Genomic DNA, 12,062 nt, shown 5'->3' on the forward strand with positions numbered 1-12,062 from the left:
AAGGTAGGCCATGTCAATTTTGGCTTTCTTTTAAAATGCTTTTCTGTAGTGCCTGAGCCCTGAATTTTTTTATCTCATGTTTTTTTTGGTGGTACTGGGTTTTGAACTCAGGTCTTTGCACTTGCTAGGCAGGTGCTCTTCCACTTAAGCTACACCCTTAACCCTTTTTACTTTAGTTATTTTTAAGATGGGTCTCATGTTTTTGCTGAACCAGCCTGGACCTCAGTTGTCTTACTTATGCTTCCTGCATAGCTGGGGTGTCAAGTGCACGCCACTCTGCCCAGCTTTTATTGGTTGAGATGGGGTCTCAAGAACTTTTTTGCCCAGGCTGGCTTCAACTCACAGTCCTCCTGCTCTCTGCCTCCCAAGTAGCTAGGATTACAGGCATGAGCCACCTGCCCAGCTTGGTCTTTTCTTCTGCAGAGAGGTAAGATGAGGAAAGAAGACATGGAATAAAAACAGGAAAAGAAAACCCCATGTTTCAGGTGAAGGAAAACAGTGTTTTGCACTCAGCCTCGATAAAGCAATTGTGTGCTTGTGGTAGACACAAGAGGGAGACACTGAAATCAGCAAATAAGATGTAGAGTGAGAGGCAGAATAAGAAATCTCATGTAGGAGGTCAGTATGGACCTAGGCCTTGAAGTGCTGGGGATTAAGGTAACTCCAGACAGGGCAGAATGTGAGCCCCACTGCAAGGAGCTTGGATTTGGGGGTGGAAGGATATGGAGTTAGCACTCAAACAAAAGTTGGCTTCATTTAAGGAAAAGAGAGAATGAGCACGTGTTCATGTATATGGTCTATAAAATATGTTATTTCTTGGGGTGACAGAAGTCTCCTTTCCTAAGCCCAATCACTTAAACAATAAGGAGGTATGGAAAAGTTCAGAGATAGGAGATCTGGGCCTTCTGCATTCCGTGACTTCACAATGGCATCCCCACCCATTCTTCATTCTCTGTTCCACTGGTCTGAGGTCCTAATATTTCTGCCATAGATCCAGGCAGCAAGAAATGGAAAAGGCAACCACCCCCTCTGTTTTTTGTCCTGTTTTTTTGGTTTTGTTTTGTTTGTTTGTAGTACTGGGATTTGAACTCAGGGCCTCATGCTTGCTAGACAGGCACTCTACCACTTGAGCCACCCCACCAGTGCATGACTTTGTTGCTTAACCAATCACTGGCAAGGAAAATGGAATGAAAGTTCAGCCTCTGTTGCTGGGAAAGGTTCTAGGCCTTGGGGAAGCATATAGCCATCAGTGTTCAATAAAACTGGAATTCTGGAAGAATGGCGTGTAGGCTACTGGTAATGTCTGCCATGGGTTGATGAATGAGTGCTTAAACTGTTGAGGAAGGTAAGAACAGCTTGTGAAAGGATTGGTGCTTGTGTCAAACTCTCAAGAGATGCCTAGGAACTCCTATTCTAGCTCAACTAATTAGTTCCTGAAACCAAGCCTTTACTACCAGAATAGAATGATTGATGGCTCTCCTTTCAGCTTTCCAACAGATACTGTTTATAGCCTCTCAGTGAGCAGAGTGAAGTTTTCCATGAACATTGTACATCCCGTAACTCAGTATTGTAAACAATCCAAAGCCATCATTGCATCTGTTTCTTCTTTTAATCCTGAAAGGTTCAGGGTCTGGACTGTAGGATACAGTAATCAGTGATCCTGGTTCATTTAACTAGGTTCTACATTATCCCAAGTCATGAAACTGGGAGAATAAAGGACATACATGAATGCTAGTATTTAAATGTTTGTGACCACTGTGCCTGCCTCAAACTGAGGACGGTTCACCTCAGCAGCATGCTTTGAGTAGATAACAACTATTTTATTACCTGATACCTTGTTCCTTGTTCAGTCACACTTCTCAGTTTTCTTCATATGCTCTGTTTTGTTCAGGATGTGATGTTTTTGATGTGCATAAAACATGATGACTCGTGAAACCAACAGACTTTTTCTAGTAGACACCAAAAATAATTAAGCATTTTGACATGTGGGAGGCATGCAGACTTGTCACCAACTGGCTACCCATGATATATAATGACTTTTATTCTGCTTTATCACAGTATACCCAGTTTTCAGAAACTCAAATGTGTTTTGTCTTTTCTGTGGTCATCCTAAAAGAGACAGACATGATTAGAAATGAATTGTGCAGAGTATATTTTAAACTTTGTACTCCAAGTGTTGTTTTTTTGTAGTATAAGCCACTTTCTCATTTATGTATTTTAGGATTTTATCTATTTATTTATTTATTTTTGAGTCAGGAGCCTAGGGTGTCCTCAAACTTGTGATCTTCCTGCTTCAGTCTCCTCAGTGCTGGGATCACAGGTGTAGTTGGACACCACACTACATTTTTGGATTCTAAATGTTTTGTTTTTTTGGATTTTTGAAATAGGGTCTCGCTGTGTAGCTCAGGTTAGCATTGAACTCACCCTGTAGTCCAGGATGTCCTCGAACTCATGATCCTCCTGACTCTGCCTCCCAAGTGCTGGCATTACAGGCCTAAGTCACCATGCTTTTCTTTTAAATGTATTTTTATTTTAATGCAAAACTTTTTTTTTTTTGTGGGGCTTGTTATACAAGCTATCAGGGCTGCTGCTTTTATTATCCCCCCTTCAAAGGTACAGAAACAGGTTTGGAGAGGTTATCACTTGCCCCAAGGTCTCACTGCTGCTGGAGCTGAGGTCAAGAGTTGTATTCATTGAAATAGGATCTTCTTTTTTTTTACTTGGTGGTGCTTCTAGGATTTGAACTTGGACCTTGTGCTTGCTGGGCAGGTGCTCTACTGCTTGAGCCACACCCCTTTTTGTTTTGGTTATCTATGAGATAGGATTTTGCCTTACCAGATCACAATCATGGGATGACAGGTACATGCTACCACACCCAGCTTTTTATTAGTTGAGATGGGGTCTTTTGGCAATTTTGCCCAGGCTGGCCTGGAACCTCAAGATATGAGCCACCATGCCCTGCTTGAAACAGAATCTTAAAAAGAGGCCATACAGGTATAATTTGCCCCTTTACTGGTGTAGACAAGGAAGCCAAATTTCAGGATGAATTAAATATTGATAGTTATGAAAAAACTAGAGTACTTAGATCTCAGGTCTAACTTTTTTTTTATGGTACTGGGGTTTAAACTCTGGGCTGACACCTTGAGCCACTCCATCAGCCCAATTGTTTGTGATAGGTTTTTTCAAGATAGGGTTTCACAAACTATTAGCTTGGGCTGGCTTTGAACTGCGATCCTTCTGATCTCTTTGCCTCCTGAGTAGCTAGGATTACAGGCGTATTACCATGAGGCCTCTTTTTCTATGAACTTTCTATCACCGTTTTCTTTTTTTCCTAGCTTTTTTTTTTTCTTCTTCCCTTCTGGGTATTACTGGGGTTTGAACTTAGGGTCTCACACTTGCTAGGCAGGTGCTCTACCACTTGAGCCACTCTGCCAGGTCATAGCATAGCTTTCTGAAAAATGTTCATGTGGTCTGAATTTAGAAACCCTGTCAGTCACCATCTAAGGCTCCAGCTGGTCTGTGTCGTGCTGGAGGACATGGGGACTCTGCCAGGTCGCACTGGCCACTCTGCTTTATGAAGGACACTTGGCTCATGGTACAAGAGCTGTCTAGAACAAGGGGCTTTTAATGCAGCTTAGGACAGGGATTGCTTTTAGCAGCGAGCAGCCTCTGTGAAGCTGACCGATGCGGCCCAGTGTTGGGCTTGATTTGGGAAAGGTCGTTTAAATTCTTATCTCTGAAACACTGCAACTATTAACACACTGTGAGGGGGTTAGTAGTCCAAACAAGGAAGCTGTTAAGAACAACATACTCCATGTATCCAGGATTTTCATTCTGGAGGTCTAGTTCTGTACTTTTAGCCCGTTCCACCCATGTTTCTGAAGCACTCGAATGTTGGAGACCACTGTGGGGCTAGGCGTCCCCATTGTCCTCTAAGTCACAGACACTCTTGAGTGGCTGCCCCCATCTGGCATTCACGGAGCACCTAAGACTGCTCTTAGTCCTCACTACTGCTTGCTTAACAACTTTATTATTCCAGGGAGGCTTCAAGAGTGCTGGGTGGTATTTCTTTTCTGTTATGGACCCTCATAGTCTAGGTCAAGGCCCTGGGGAGGGAGAGGGATGGAAGCAGTTTTCTCTGGTGTTGTTGGTGAGTTACGTTCATAGTAACTGCAAGTCTCAGTTCAAGTAGCGTGGGGGAGGGGCATCCTTTGACAAGGAAACCCTGTAACTATAATCTGCCCCCAGGGATACACAGGTGCCCAATTCTTTGTAGATGGAATGAACCATTTGATAGAGGAGCCTTATAACTTCCAGGCCATAAATGTTTAGCAAATAAGTGACTTTGAAATCAATCACTGGGGGTGTGGTTCAAGTATTAGAGTGCTTGCCTAGCAAGCTAGCAGCTCTGGGTTCAGTCACAATACTGCAAAAAAAAAAAAAAAACTCATTAAATTTGTCAATTTTGCTTGAATTAATTATTTCTAGTTGCTCAGATGGGGAGTAAAAACATATTGGAAAGGTCAGAGAGTTTGCATATCACTCACACATGACCACAGATGGCATTTCATTTCCTGTTCTCAGAGTGTTCCTGGGGCCAGAGAGCATGGTCCTGTCACAGAGTTATTGACAGTACTTGGAAAGTAAACATCTCACTGTGGGAAAGCAATGATATTTTAATATTTTGAAAAATATATCCTGTTGCTTAAAAATTACGCCAAGATCTGAGTTTGGCTTCTTATCTCAGCTTGAAAGATCAGGAAAATGTAATTAGAGCTGGAAGTCCTAGGGACATTTGGTGACTGCCTGGAGATTAGAATAGTGACACCGTGGTGATCGTGAGTAGTGATCATGATGCCTTTGAACATTTGGGGACTTTCGATATGATATAGGAAATAAAGATTAGTAAGGGAATGTTAGGTGTTCCAGATATTATAACATTAATCCATGTCACTTTTTTTTTTTGGCAATACTGGGGTTTGAACTCAGGGCTTTGCACTTGCTAGGCAGGTGCTCTACCACTTGAGCCACACCCCCAGCCCTTTCTGTTTTAGTTATTTTTTAAATAGGGTCTCAAGTTTATGCCAGGGCTGACCTAGGTGACAATCTTCCAGTTGACACTTCTCACACAGCTGGGGTGGCAGGAGTGTCCACAGTGTCTAGAGATGAGGTCTTGTGAAATTTTTGCCTGATTTGGCCTTGAACCACAATCCTTCCAATCTCCACTTTCAGAGTAGTCAGGATTACAGGTGTGAGGCCCACACCCAGTTCCATGTCACTATTAATTTACTTAAAAATAAATCAAAATATCTGCATACTACTTTGGTCAGACAAAAATCATACTTTTTCTCACTTGACCAGCCAGTGTTAAAATGCATTTGCTGCCATAAAGGTTGTGGCTTTTAGGCAGGTGATTTTTTTTTTCCCAAGTAGGTACAGATCTGTATTATTTAAATAGGTTTACTTAGGCTTCTGTTGCAATGTCTGAATTGGCTAACCCAGATGCATTTTGTTGAGTTGAGATCTTGAAGTGTGGAAGAGAAATTTACCTTTTCAAGGGCATCAACGTGCCTGGCATATTAGTCTTTCTGGTCAAGGAACAGGATTTAGGCCATCAAATGTATGGCTGCTGCTGCTCCAGAAATACTTGCAGTGTTAGGGAAGCTTTTACCAGAGTGTTGAGGAGCAGGGAGCCCCAGTGTGATAACAGGAAAGAAGGTTGAGTTGCTACGGAGGCTCTATAGAAAATCTGCAGGGCCCCTCTGTCCATGGTGGGCAGTAAGTAATTCACTAAGATCACCCGTGGAATTGTTCATTAGTCCTAAGGGAGCTGGCTGTAACTAATTACTAGAGTATTTCTTCTAGAGCTGCTGGTTTCTGAGTATCATTCTCTTGTGACTTCACAATGCCAGGGATCCTACCCAGGGTTTTTTGGTGTTTGGCAGTTCTGGGGATTGAATTCAGGGTGTTGTGCTTGCTAGGCAGGTGCTCTGCCACTAAAGCCATGCCTCCAGCCCTTTCTGCTTTGTTTTTCACACAGGGTCTATCAGTTTTGGGTGGGGCCAGGCTTTGACCTCATCCCTCCTATTTCTGCCTCCCAAGTAGCTGGGATCATAGGCATGAGCCACGATGCCCAACCTTTTCTCAGGACTTTGATTTTGAATAGTTGGGAAGTGGTTATTTATCACGATGAGGTCTCACCAGGGTTTTTAAATTTTGTTTTGGCAGTACTGGGGTTCAAACTCAGAGCCTCACACTTGCTAGGCATTCGCTCCACCACTTGAGCTGTCCACCAGTGAGGTCTCACTATGTAGCACAGGCTGGCCTCAAACCTGTGGGCTCACGCAATCCTCCTGCCTCAACCTCCCCAGCAGCTGCAGCACACAACTTTGCACCCAACAGGAAATCTCCTTTTTAAAAAAGCTCAATCTGGAATAATAATAATGATAATAAAACTACTGAAGCAAGACCACCACTACCAGTGGTGCAAACACTGTAGGAGCAGGATGAACCATGAATGCCCATTTCTACTGAAGGGCCACAGCCGAGAACCAGGAGACCTAGGTATGGTCCTAGCTTTCCAGTTAACTACTGTATCATGTGGGCCAGGTCACTTAGACCATCTGAATCTATTTTCTCACTTTGGCCTTGACATTTGGTGATAATGTGAAGAAACAGTAGAATGTCACATTTCAGCCAAGAGTTAATATAAAAAATATTTCTAGATTTTCAGTAATCAAGTCATCCAAAAAATCATCTTTCAGAATACTTCAGCATCATTATTTTGTAATCCTTTCCGAGAACTGCCTGTAACATCAACCAGAATTCCAGAGAAGGCCTGAGACTGGCACTGGCCCTGTGATGAAGGCAGGGGTGTTGACTTTGATGTTGGCAGTCTTGGCTAAGATTTTGACACATGAAGACTTTCTCTGGGCAATGTTATTCTGCAGTTAGTTATAAATAGGCTCAAATGATGACTGAAAAATTTCCAGCATGCAAGTTTCCCCTGCCCTTTTCAAACTTAGCAGGTCTGCACTGAGTGAGAGAGAGCTGTCCTGGCTAGAAAATATGCAGGTTTCAATGTGTATTATTGCGTACACAACGGATAAAATAATTGGATCGGTTCAATCATTATAGATTTGCTTAAGCCAATATTGGAAAATTCCTAATTCTTCATTCCCAGCCTTGGTCTTTGACAACTTCAAGCATGTAGGATGCAGAACAAAGGACTTTTGTTAGTGAGAAAGCAGCGACCTCTAGTGGTTGTTGACATTCTCACTTGAACAATAGATTTATGGCAAAATTCTCAGGGCTCTCTTTGCTGCCATCCCGTGGCCATATAAAGCATCACAACTGATGTGCATGCGTAATTATGGTGAATGCCATGTAATAATTCACCATAGTGCATAGTTTGATTTTACACCACCCCAATAAGATTGTTCATTCCTATTTCCAGTTAACTAAGAATTTATTTTTTTATTACCACTCATATATCTAATCAGAGAAGTACCTGGATTATTTATGACTGGCAGTAGCTGCCTAAGATAATTTTCAAACTCAGCTGACAAGGCAGATTAGGATAAAATATGTCTCCGACCAAGGTATCACTTTGGGGCTCTGACTTTTACCAATGGACAAGTTCCCACGCTCTACTTATAACACTGGTGGTTCTTGTGTAAGGGTGGGCCCGGAAGCTGAGCGTGGCTCCAGGCTGAGAGGGTGTTTACCAGGGTTGACTGAGGAAGCAAATCATCCCTGGAGGACAGTTTCCCTGAGTTAGACCTGGAGTCAGGCTCCCAGACAATGAGAAAAAGCGCAGCTGGAGGAGCAGAGTTGCAGAGGCCAATTTTAGATCAGCCAGGAAATGAGGCACCTGTATAAATGTTCTGGGTCATTGGTTATTCATATGGGGAAAATGAAAAGCCTTCCTCAAGTGCATCCTCAGCTCTCAGTGCTCCAGAGGTTGAGGTAACAGGATCGTAAGTTTAAGGCCAGCCTGGGCTACATAGTGAGACAACAGCTCATGTCTGTAATCCCAGCAACTGGGGAGGCAGAGGTCAGGAGGATCATGGTTTGAAGCCAGTCTGGACAAAAAGCAAGACCCCATCTCAACAAACAAACTGGGCAAGGTTGTATGCTTCTGTATTCCTAGATTTGTGGGTGTGAGAAGCAGGAGGATCTTGATCCAAGGCTGGCCCTAGGCAAAAGCTCAAGACCCTATCTGAAAAATAACTAAAGCTAGAGCTCTAGGGGTGTGGCCCAAGTGGTAGAGTTCCTGCCTAGCAAGTGCAAGGTCCTGAGTTCAAACCCCAGTACCACCAAAATGCAACAATAACAACAATGCCTATGGATTAAGACTTGAATGTCTTGCTGAACACTGACGTGTGTGCATATTCTTTCCTAAGCCCTGGAAACAAGCAGGGGGGGAGTGAGAGGAGCTGTCCTCAGGGTTCACACAGAGTGGGGAATTGTTTGTTCTTCCAACTGCCAGCTCCACAATCCATGGATGGCACACGGAACAGGCAGGAAAGTACTTACTGCCTCACTGACTGAAGCTGGAAGCAGACCCCTCCTCCCCCAGTCAGGTGGCTGCACCTTGTCAAAAGTCCAGAGTCACAGAACTCAGATAAGCCAGGACTGGTTTCCTGATCCCCAGAAGCTGTGAAGTAATAAAGGCCATTTTACACCAATTAAGTTTGACTTACTTGTTACACAGCAATATGTGACTAATACACTCCCTTGCTGGCTAACCTAGCAACCATGCAACTGAGTATCCAGTCTGCCAACAACAGAGACCAGCACTGTGTCTCTTACGTGGCATGCTCTGGCATGACCCCGAGGAAACCAACCAGCCCCTACGTGACCAATCCACAACATGGAACCCCTCTCCAACCTGGAAGGGACAGACACAATGTCTGCTCCACAGGCATGGGATGCCTAGTGCATCTCATCAGCCTGGGGACACACTTTACAAGAAGGGCGACGTGTGAGTTCACAGAGGATATAGGTTTCCATGGTAAAGTCACAAGCCACAAGCATCTGACCTGATCGAGCGATAGAACCTGTTAAAGTCACATCTGCAGGGCAATACTGTGAGAAATGAGGTGCCACCCTCCAGGGCACAGCCCACACTTTAAGTATGAAGCCATGCCTGCCTCCTCCCCAGGGATCTGCTGGGGAAACAATTAGTGTTCTCCATCTCTACAAGCCTGGGCTCTGCAGGTCTAAAAGACCTTGTCCCCAAGAGGACACTTCAGTCAGATGAAGTGCTACCAAGGTGCTAGGAGCCCTAGCAGCAGGAAGCTGAGTCACCCTGCTGCCAACACGAATTGGCCACAGTCACCAGGAGGAAGGCTTCTGCTCTACCCTGGGAGAAGACGTTTAGCAACCAGGTGATCTCCGTTGAGGTAAGAGGCTAACCAAGGTGAGCCCAGCCTGCGAAGGACAGCAGGTGCACTAGCTGAGGAATCTACAACAGATGGTGGAAGGAGGTGGAGCATGATTGCAGCTTCAAGGCCAGCTGCTGTGACAGGGCCATGGCTTGTCCCATTAGTCCTCCTCTTCTGAATTCCCCTGGATGAGGCCCTAGACTCTCCATCAATACGTGTGAATCTGAGCAGCTCAAGGGGTGGATGGTAGAGAGCACCTGACAGCCACTCAACTCCCCATTCTGCTCCAGAGTCGTAGCCTTAGCTTAGGGAGTGCTGCTGAATGACACATCGGCCCAGTGCCTCTGGAACTGATTGCCTCAGCTGAAAGAGCCACCTCACCCATGCCACAGTGGCCCACATCCAGTGGCTGTTGGAGGGAGTCCAGCTCAGGACAGCATTGAATGGCTGATCTAACTCCTGAGCTCCTGGTGGAGGTGACAGGAAGCTGTCATTTGACCAGCACAGAGGCTTGTTTCTCCCTTAGCCCAATCATGGTTTCTTTGGCTCCCTTCCTGGGTGTTGGTCTCAAGAGCATCCTTACTCAATCTTCCATGGGCCAAGGCCAGCTCAAAGCCAGTTCCCATGGAGCTCCGGCTCCAGAAGCCACTCTGTGCCCCTCAGTGTCAAAACTTACAAAAGCTGGACCACTTCTGTAGAAAATTATAAATTTCCAAGCTGACTCAAAGAGAAAGACAAGGCCTGTATAGTAATAACCATTTACAAAAATTAACTAGAAAAAACACCAGGTTCAACTTTATAAGCAAAGTTCTATCAAAGTGCATGGTACAGAGTCCTAGAGAAACTCTGACAGAGAATAGTGAACAATACGAATCTTTCTAATTGATTCTATGTGATTACAATAACATTTATACTTGAATTAGTAAAGCCCAGTATGATAAAGAAAACATACAGGCTAATTTAATTGAGAAACTAACATTCTACCATTACGACCAACTAGAACTTATCTTGGGAACACATATTAGCAGATTACATTGACACATTAAAAGAGAAAGTAAGTATATTTCACTACATGCAGAAATTTTTTTCTGTAGAAATCTTTAGATAAGATTTAACACATGCTCTTGATTTAAAAATAAAGCAAAGCAGGAATAGAAAGAAATTTGCAGAAATTTGACAAAGCACAGATAATCACTAGCATATTAACAAGTTAGGAGCAGGATTCAGTATTATAAGGAAATACCTAACTAGCTCCACAAGACAAGTAGAGCAAAAGGCAAAAGGGAAAGAAAGAGGGAAAAAAACACAAAGATGTCATTATTTACAAACATCTACACACAAAATTCAAGAGAATCTATGGATAAAATTTTAGATCTAAAAGAAAATTCAAAGATAAAGGAGAATGATGGAGGGAGCAAATTCAACTATGATACAAGAACTTTTGTAAATGTCACAATGCACCCCTACCACAACAATATAATTTAAAAAAGAAAATTCAATAAGGTTGCTAAGTACACAATAAATAAATGAAAATTCAATAGCATTCCTATCTACCTACAAAAAACATGCAGAGTGCAATTTTAAAAATCCTGCCACTTGTCTACCAAGAATAAGGCTCTGAATTCAAACTCTTGTGCTCCACACACACACACACACACACACACACACACACAAAAGAAATCTTAATCACAATAGCAAAAATCTATGTGCAGAATGTATAATTTCATAGAAAATTACATCTACTGAAGGCACAAAAAAGGCCTAGAGACACACCGTGTTATAAATGGAGCACCTCAGTATTCTAGATATCAATTCTCAAAGTCTGCATTCAATGTTACTCCAATCAACATCCCAATAGTGCTTTTCTTCATAGTACCTGGCAACCATTTTTAAACTGAGAATGAATTATAAAAGGCCAATATAGCAGCTGAATAATGGCGCCACCAAAAATGTTCCCCCTTAATGTCTGGGACCTGTGAACACGTTACAATAGCAAAAGAGACTTCGTAGTCATGATTAGGTTAAGATGGAGATTGTCCCAGATTCTTTCAGTAGATCCAATCACCAGGGTCCTTATAAAAGAGGAAAAGGCTGTGTGGCCCAGAGGCAGAGAGATTAGAAGATGCTGTACCGCTGACCTTGAAGAAGGGTAAAAGAGCCTTCTAGAAGCTAGGAAAGGCAAGGAAATGTTCCAGAAGGAACATAGTTCTGCCAACACTTTCATTGTAGACTTCTGATCTCCAGAACTCTAGGAATGGATTTGTGTCATTTTCAATCACTAAGAGTGGTATTTTTTCATACTAGCAATAGGAAATTAATATGGTAAAAAAATAGTCTAAATGACCTTGAAGAGAGAGACCCTCCAAAAAATCGCATCTTTATGTAAAGCTATTGTGATTAAAAACCAAATGGAACAGATGCAGACATAGATACATATATCAATAAGACAGAAAAGAGCTATGATAGGCTGGTGGAGTGGCTCAAGTGGTAGAGCACCTGCCTAGCAAGCATTCAGGCCCTCTGTTCAAACCCCAGTACCACCAAAATAAAAACTTTTGAAGAAAATTATAAAAATTTTTGTATGCAGATGGTATTTCTTCAAAAACACCAAATAACACAGGAAAGTCAAGAAGCAATTGAATATGTTAACAAAGAAAACAACTTGGTGACAAA

Source organism: Castor canadensis, chromosome 15 (assembly GCF_047511655.1).
Source record: "Castor canadensis chromosome 15, mCasCan1.hap1v2, whole genome shotgun sequence".
Lineage (NCBI taxonomy): Eukaryota > Metazoa > Chordata > Mammalia > Rodentia > Castoridae > Castor > Castor canadensis.